This window comes from Solanum pennellii, chromosome 9 (assembly GCF_001406875.1).
Source record: "Solanum pennellii chromosome 9, SPENNV200".
Lineage (NCBI taxonomy): Eukaryota > Viridiplantae > Streptophyta > Magnoliopsida > Solanales > Solanaceae > Solanum > Solanum pennellii.
Window position 1 is genome coordinate 82,451,996 of NC_028645.1, and position 7,634 is coordinate 82,459,629.

The window sequence follows — 7,634 nt, forward strand, 5'->3', positions numbered from 1 at the left end:
TAAGTTCCAAAAAGTATGATGTCAAACACTCAAATTTTCAAAATTTAACTTCAAAATTTATGAACAAATTAAAGTGTAATCAATTAATTATAAATTTCATATACTGAGTCGATCTAATAATCTAATATTCAATATTGATTATATTGTTGTTTAAATTTTGTTTTTCTATTTCTTTTTTTTTTGTTTCATTTTGTATAATTGTAGAATAACGATTCTATTCAATATTAAAGCGTAAATTATTAAAAAAGCTACACAAAAATATAAGATATTAATTCTTTACGAATAATTTGTGAAAATTACAATGAACACGTTTTCAAGAACATATATAAACGTTGCAATCATAACAAATGTGTAAAATAAATAAATGTCCACCAAATATATATAGTTCGATGAATATTATTTGAGGTTTAATTTTCATAATTAAAATTGTATAAGGACTTTTTTTTTATCCTCTCCTAAAAGCTTCCACCTCTTTTTTCCTGACTCGAAGTCACAATCTTTAAATTAGAAGTGAGGGGTGCTTACTATCGAAATAACTCCCTCACGGACCAGACCAAGGCAAAAGCTCCCAAAATTATTATTTGTCATCTAATCAGATTCAATATACAATATTAATGATCTTTTAGGATGAAATTTTAGTGAATCATCATATATCAATCATTTTCATTTTTTTTAATGAAATTGATTATTTTATAATTGTGTAAAAATATTTGGAGCCCAAGTTCCAACATGATAACAAGATAATGAAAGGGAGACCTCTTTTTCAAGACCTATGATTTTGATAAGGATATTGATTGACATGTTTCGAAAATAATATATATGAAAAGAGGAAAAAATGAGATTGTCTTTGTTTCAATCAATAATATACTAATTTGTACTATTATTGCTTTTTTTTTTATTCAATAATATACTATTATTGCCTCTTTTTTTTCAATCAATAATATATTTCTAATTCTTAATTATATAACGTTAATTGAAAATTTGATATACCATTTGATATAATTGGTATATTTAGGGTGTGACTAGTTGATTTTGGACCACTTATTCCATATATATATATGAAAAATTATGTAGCTAATTAAAATTAATAATTTATTTACGAAAAATAGCTATATTTTAAAAATATTATAAAAAAGGATCTGTTTTATAGTAAAGACTTCCTTTCTCGCCCTTCTCTCTCGCGCACATACATGTCGATAAGAAGAAATTCACTAATTATATTTAATCAAATATACGTGAGAGTTTTGTATTTTATTTCAATTGTATTCGAAAAATTATATTTTGTATCAGTTGTATTTATAGTCATATGAATATAATTGCATTTATCCTCTCTATCAATTGTATTTTATCCAATCAAAGAGAGGATTCATTGTATTTCGATACAATTAATATAAAATAAATAAAGAATACAATGTACAATAAATATGAAGTACAATCGTTGTATTTCGATACAAAATAAATAAAGAATAAATACAAAATATAATCCTCTCTCCTCCCTCTCTCTCTCGATTTCACTCGCCTCTCTACTTCTTCTCTTGATCTTGTGTGGTTCTCTCAATCTCGCTCGTCTCTCTCCTCTTAATAAGTATTCATTTTCACAAAAATCAATTTGTATTTGTATTTTTTATCATCCAAAAAATACACCCTCCTCTCTCTGCCAAATCTCACCGCCACTTCTCCTCCCTCGTCCCCTAACATTTTGCTATTGTTCATAATTAAGCGAACTATCCTATAGACGACGTGTTTGGTATGGAGGAAAACATTTTGTTTTTTAATTTTTTCATGTTTGGTTGCCTTAAAATGTTTGAATAATGTTTTCCAAATCAACTCATTTTCCCCAAATTTAAAGAAAATGACTAACTTTCCTTCCAAAATTAAGCAAAACATTTTTTTGGAAAATATTTTCTAATTTTTCCATGTTTGGTTGACCTTAAATGTTGGAACATCTTCGGGTTCTTGTCCTAATTTTGGTGTTGGGGTGGAGTCCTAAATTAATTATCGAGGTTGCTTTATAGATAAAAAATATTTCCCTAAAGAGCATTTTTAGTCTGATCAAATCAGAAATAAAAGATATTTTAAAAAATATATTTTTCATTCAGCAACCAAACATTAAAAAATATTTTCTACTTGCAAACCAAACTTGAGAAAATAAATTTGAAATTCACTTGTTTTCCAGAAAAATCTTTTTCATGAAAAACAATTTTCTTCATACCGAACACACCTAAAATTCTACCTCATCCTTTAATTTTTTTTGGTTAAGAGGGAGTGTCCAATGTCTTGCTATTTTGAAAGAGTTCCCCTATATAGATCCATCCATAAATGTGAGGGACAATATTGGAAATAATTAAGTTCAATGGAGAAAATTATATTCCCACTTTTTTTTCTATAAATAGGTTATATACATTTTATAGACTTTATCAAGAAAAGAGTGATTTTCCATATTAAAAAAAAAAAAAACAGAAATATCAATCAAGAAAAAAAAAGATATGAAGGTTGTTGAAGTTCTTCGTATGAATGGAGGAATTGGAGACACTAGCTATGCAAACAATTCTTTGGTTCAGGTAATAATAATAATAATAATAATAATAATAATAATAATAATAATAATTCGAAGGTGTAAATTTTGTTTACATCATATTATCACTATGTAAAGCTTATATTCTTATTTAGTTACTTGTAGTTTGTTCTGTTTGGATCTTATAAAAACATGGTTGCATTCGGGTTATTAAAATAATAGAACAAGCCATGAGTGATCTCTATAGCAACCTCTTCCCAAAAAACTTATGTATTGCTGATTTGGGTTGTTCCTCTGGAGCGAACTCTTTCTTGGTGATATCAGAGCTTATTAAAATCATCGAGAAAGAACGAAAAAAGCACGGATTTCAATCTCTAGAGTTTCATTATCTCTTCAATGATCTTCCTAGCAATGATTTTAACACTATTTTTCAATCATTGGGAGAATTTGAACATGATTTGAGAAAGCAATTTGGAGAAGGATTTGGTCCATGCTATTTTAGTGGTGTGGCTGGTTCATTTTATTCTAGACTTTTTCCTTCAAAGAGTTTGCATTTCGTTCACTCCTCTTATAGTGAGTGTTCATTGGCTATCTCAGGTATGTTTACTATATAAATTATCACTCCTTTTTTTTAATCCTTTTAAAATTATTCGTATTTGAAATTTATTGACCAGATTAATTCATATTCGTAATATATATATACAATCCTTTCAAAGGGAATTAAGTACTTCCTAAAAGAAAAATTCCCTATTGGATATAAGTTATAACTAATTAAGTTGTGACACAAATTTAAATAGTTCAATCATGAAATAAATCAAGATATTTTTTTATGTCACAAATTTAAATAGTTCAATCATGAAATAAATCAAGATATTTTTTTAAATAGAAAATGGTTTTTCTCACACTTATGAAACACTCATAAATCTTTGGAAAAACTAGTGATCTTTTTTTTTACTTAAAGCCATCTATATATCCATGCTTTTACATTTTGTTATTGATTGAAGTTGTCACTTTTTAAAGGGTGTTCGACTAATCATCTTTGCTCCAATATCAATGTTTCTTCAAGAATATAAAATTAGATTAGAAAGAAGTTTCATTTTTTTACCAAGATTAATTAAACATTTGACTAATCATATTATATTATGTCATTTTTTTAATATTATTTGTTTGTATTTATCTGTATATCAGGTTCCTAATTTTATTGAAAAGAACAAGGGGAATATTTACATTACAAGTACAAGTCCACAAAGTTATATAAAAGCATATTACAAGCAATTTGAAAATGATTTTTCAAATTTTTTGAAATATCGTTCAGAGGAATTGATGAAAGGTGGAAAAATGGTGTTAACATTTTTAGGAAGAGAAAGCGAAGATCTTTCTATCAAAGAATATTGTTGTTATATTTGGGAGCTTCTATCAATGGTCCTTAATGAAATGGTTATTGAGGTAAGCTCTTTGATGAATGGTTTTTTCTATTTTTATTTTATATGACGGTGTTTGATAATTAAATACGAATAAAAAAAATAGTTTTAATATACATATAGTCAAAAGTAATTTGTTGACAAGAGAGAAGGTTGTTCAAATGGTGTATCATTTACGTACAATTCTAAAATTATATATCAAAGCCATCAAAGATATAAAAAGAATGGAAGCTCTTAAAAATAATATAAATAATGTAATTTAAACGTCAAAAATATTTAAAAACTTGTGAGCTTTAGATATATCAATTCAATATATTTTTATCACTATTGAAAAATGACACTAATTATAACTCAGTCGATAATTGTTTGGCAGGTATACTAAAAATAGATACTGATAATTAATTGTCAGTTTAAACAATCAAAAAATAATTAATCTTTTTTTTTTTCAATTCTGTCCTTAATCGATAGTGTAGTTCAATTAAAAAGTCACGTAGACTTTTGGTATTCTTGATATAGTAAAATTATATCAATTAAATTACACCCTATATTAAATTTTCTTGAGGGGTGCGTATAATCTTATCCTATTAAACAATTGTGGACGGAGGGAAAAGAAAATTTAACCTTCAAAGAGTGCCTAAACATAGAAAGTTATTGCTCCTTTATTATGAGATAAATCTCCTTAAAATATAAGATTTAAAATCTTAATAATAATACATATTATCTGTTATAACATAAAAACGATATAATTACACTACGAGTATATATAAGTATATATATGTTAGTATTTGGACAATATTTTTACAATTAATTAATATTGAATGTTTTTTTTTTTCAAATATCATATACCAAGTTTTAAAAGACAGATAATATGAACCAGACGTATATAGTACCATTTTTCATAATCTTTATAATTATATTATAAATTGTAGGGATTAATAGAAGAAGATAAGGTGGATTCATTTGATGTTCCTAATTATACACCATCACCAAGAGAAGTGAAGTACATAGTTGAGAAAGAAGGTTCATTTACTATTAATAGATTGGAAACTACAAGAGTTAATTGGAATAATTCTTCTAATGAAAGTAACAATGGTGGCTACAAAATGACAAGATGTATGAGAGCTGTGGCTGAGCCTTTACTTATAAATCAATTTGGTTCAAAATTGATGGATTTAGTCTTTCAAAAATATGAAAAGATTATTTCCGATTGTATGTCTAAAGAGAAAGCTGAGTTTGTAAATGTCACTGTCTCCTTGAAAAGAGTTTTCATAATTTCACCTTTTTATATATATATATATATAAGATCGCTAATTAAAATTTGTTTTTTCTTTACCTACTTGATATCGATAGAAATGGTATGGCGATAATATTATAATTCTGTATAGTATACAGTTATAATATTGCATTATTTATTGTTGTTACTGGTATTTTCTATTTTTTTCTATTTGTTTTGATATGTTTTATTTAAGAGACGAGGGTCGATTGGAAATAATTTTTATATTCTTATAAGATAGGTATTAGTTCGTGTACACATATGACTCGATCTGGATTTCACTAGTGTGATTTCACTGAATATGTTATTTTTGTAGTCTTGTTCTCTTTTATTATTCTTAGTTACTTAATTAAGGTACTATTCTCACTCCATTATTTTCAAAATTTTGGGTTCAATTTACCATCTAAATATATGAGAGAGTTAGAATTTTTCCATAATATTGTAATACTATACCCTAACATTGTAGGGCATATTTTAACATGTAATTGCAGTTTAATCCTTTACTAAATTTATCATAACTAATTATTAATCCTTAATTTTTTCTTTCTTCCTTCTAGTATTTGTTTTATTAATGCTTACTCTTTTTTTTTTTGTTAAAAAGCTATTGTAGGATCCTAATAATTTGGCGACTACATCATTTTTTTAAAACATTTTTTTTTATAGTTTAGTATCAAAAAAATGATTATTTACTATATATTTTTGTTCTTAAGTATGTTACTTGTTATGTTATGGACAAGAATGTTGTTTAAGTTTTAATGTCTTTTCAATTTTTATGAGATACCTTCCTTAAAGTAATTGAACTTATCAAATATTCGAGTTATGCTATTTTTTATAGGATAAAACTATTGCATCAAATGACCTCCGTGTAATAGCATCCACGGATCTGATGGTCAACAATCGTTTAGCTTTGACAAAATAGTAGGACAAAGATCGGTAAATACATCGATATTATAAATAACTATATATATGTCCCATTACGATGTTCAACAATTAATGCACATTAAAAATATCACTAACTCTTCAAAATTTGCTTGAGTCAAAAATGAATAGAAAGTAAAGTACTTGCCACTAAGGTTGTTGTTTGGTATAGTACAATTTCAAGGTGGTGGTTTGCTTGGCTCATTTAGAGCAAGCACATGTATATTGTGATGTATATTTGGAAGAATCAACATAGATTGTGGCGTAGTGATGGGAATGTTTCACCCTTAATCAAAGGTTTCGATTTTGAACCTTGGGTATCGAGAAAATCATGTTGGAAGCGCCACCCCCAATAGGGATTTAGACGAAGATCCTATATCGATACCGAACACCAGGTCGTAGCGATATTTGTGTTATAAAATAAAATTATATAACTTACATTACTTTTATGTGTTAATTGTTTACCTTTTGTGTGGAAACTTTACTATAAATGGTTGAATGATTTTGTAACTGAAATTGCAATAATTGAATGATTTTTTTGTTATAAAATAAATTTCAGTGATTTTCTGAGATAATTACTATTAGTTAAGGTAATATTTGTATCATCAAAAAATATTTTTTTATAATAAAAATGTTGTAAAGAAAGCTCAGAATATAAGAAGAAAAAGACAAGAAGTATAAGATAGAGGAGATAATTTTCTTATTCAAGTATATATATCAAATGGTGAGTGATATCTCTATTTATAGTGTTGAGATATCACTCCCAAAAGTCATTTAACTAGTAGATACATAGTTATCTACATTGTTATCCAAAAGGGGGTTCATATCATCTAGGGAATACAAATACATGAATTTAGTAGTTCATGAATAAACCAAATGGTCATCCACTATTCAATGGATTTATAACACTCCCCCTTGGATGTCCATAGATTATGTGCCTCGTTAAAACCTTACTAGAAAAAACCCAGTGGGAAAAAGCCTAGTGAAGGAAAAAGAGTACACATATCTCATAATACGCTTTGAATGTTGCCTCGTTAAAAACCTTACCAGGAAAACCCAACTTGGGACAAAACCATAGTTAAGGAAAAGAGTACAACGCGTATTTCGCTCCCCCTAATGAAAACTTTACTTGATATCTCGGAGACGGCGCATTCCAATCTTGTATCTCAACTTCTCAAACGTTGATGTTGGCAATGCCTTAGTGAATAAATCAGCAAGATTATTACTTGAACGAATTTGTTGAACTTCTATCTCACCATTTTGTTGAAGATCATGCGTGAAAAAGAACTTTGGTGAGATATGCTTTGTCCGGTCTCCTTTGATGTATCCTCCTTTCAATTGAGCTATACATGCAGCATTATCTTCGTACATTGTGGTTGGTATATTCTTTTTCAAAGAAAAACCACACATTTCCTGAATATGATGGGTCATTGATCTCAACCAGACGCACTCTCGACTTGCTTCATGGATGGCTATTATTTCTGCATGATTTGAAGAAGTGGCTACC

The 7,634-nt window shown here is 27.4% G+C and overlaps 1 pseudogene; it reads left to right on the forward strand.

Moving 5' to 3' along the window:
• Positions 1-2,476: 2,476 nt before the first annotated feature.
• LOC107029731 lies at positions 2,477-6,128 on the forward strand (annotated as a pseudogene).
• The last annotated feature ends 1,506 nt before the right edge of the window (positions 6,129-7,634 follow it).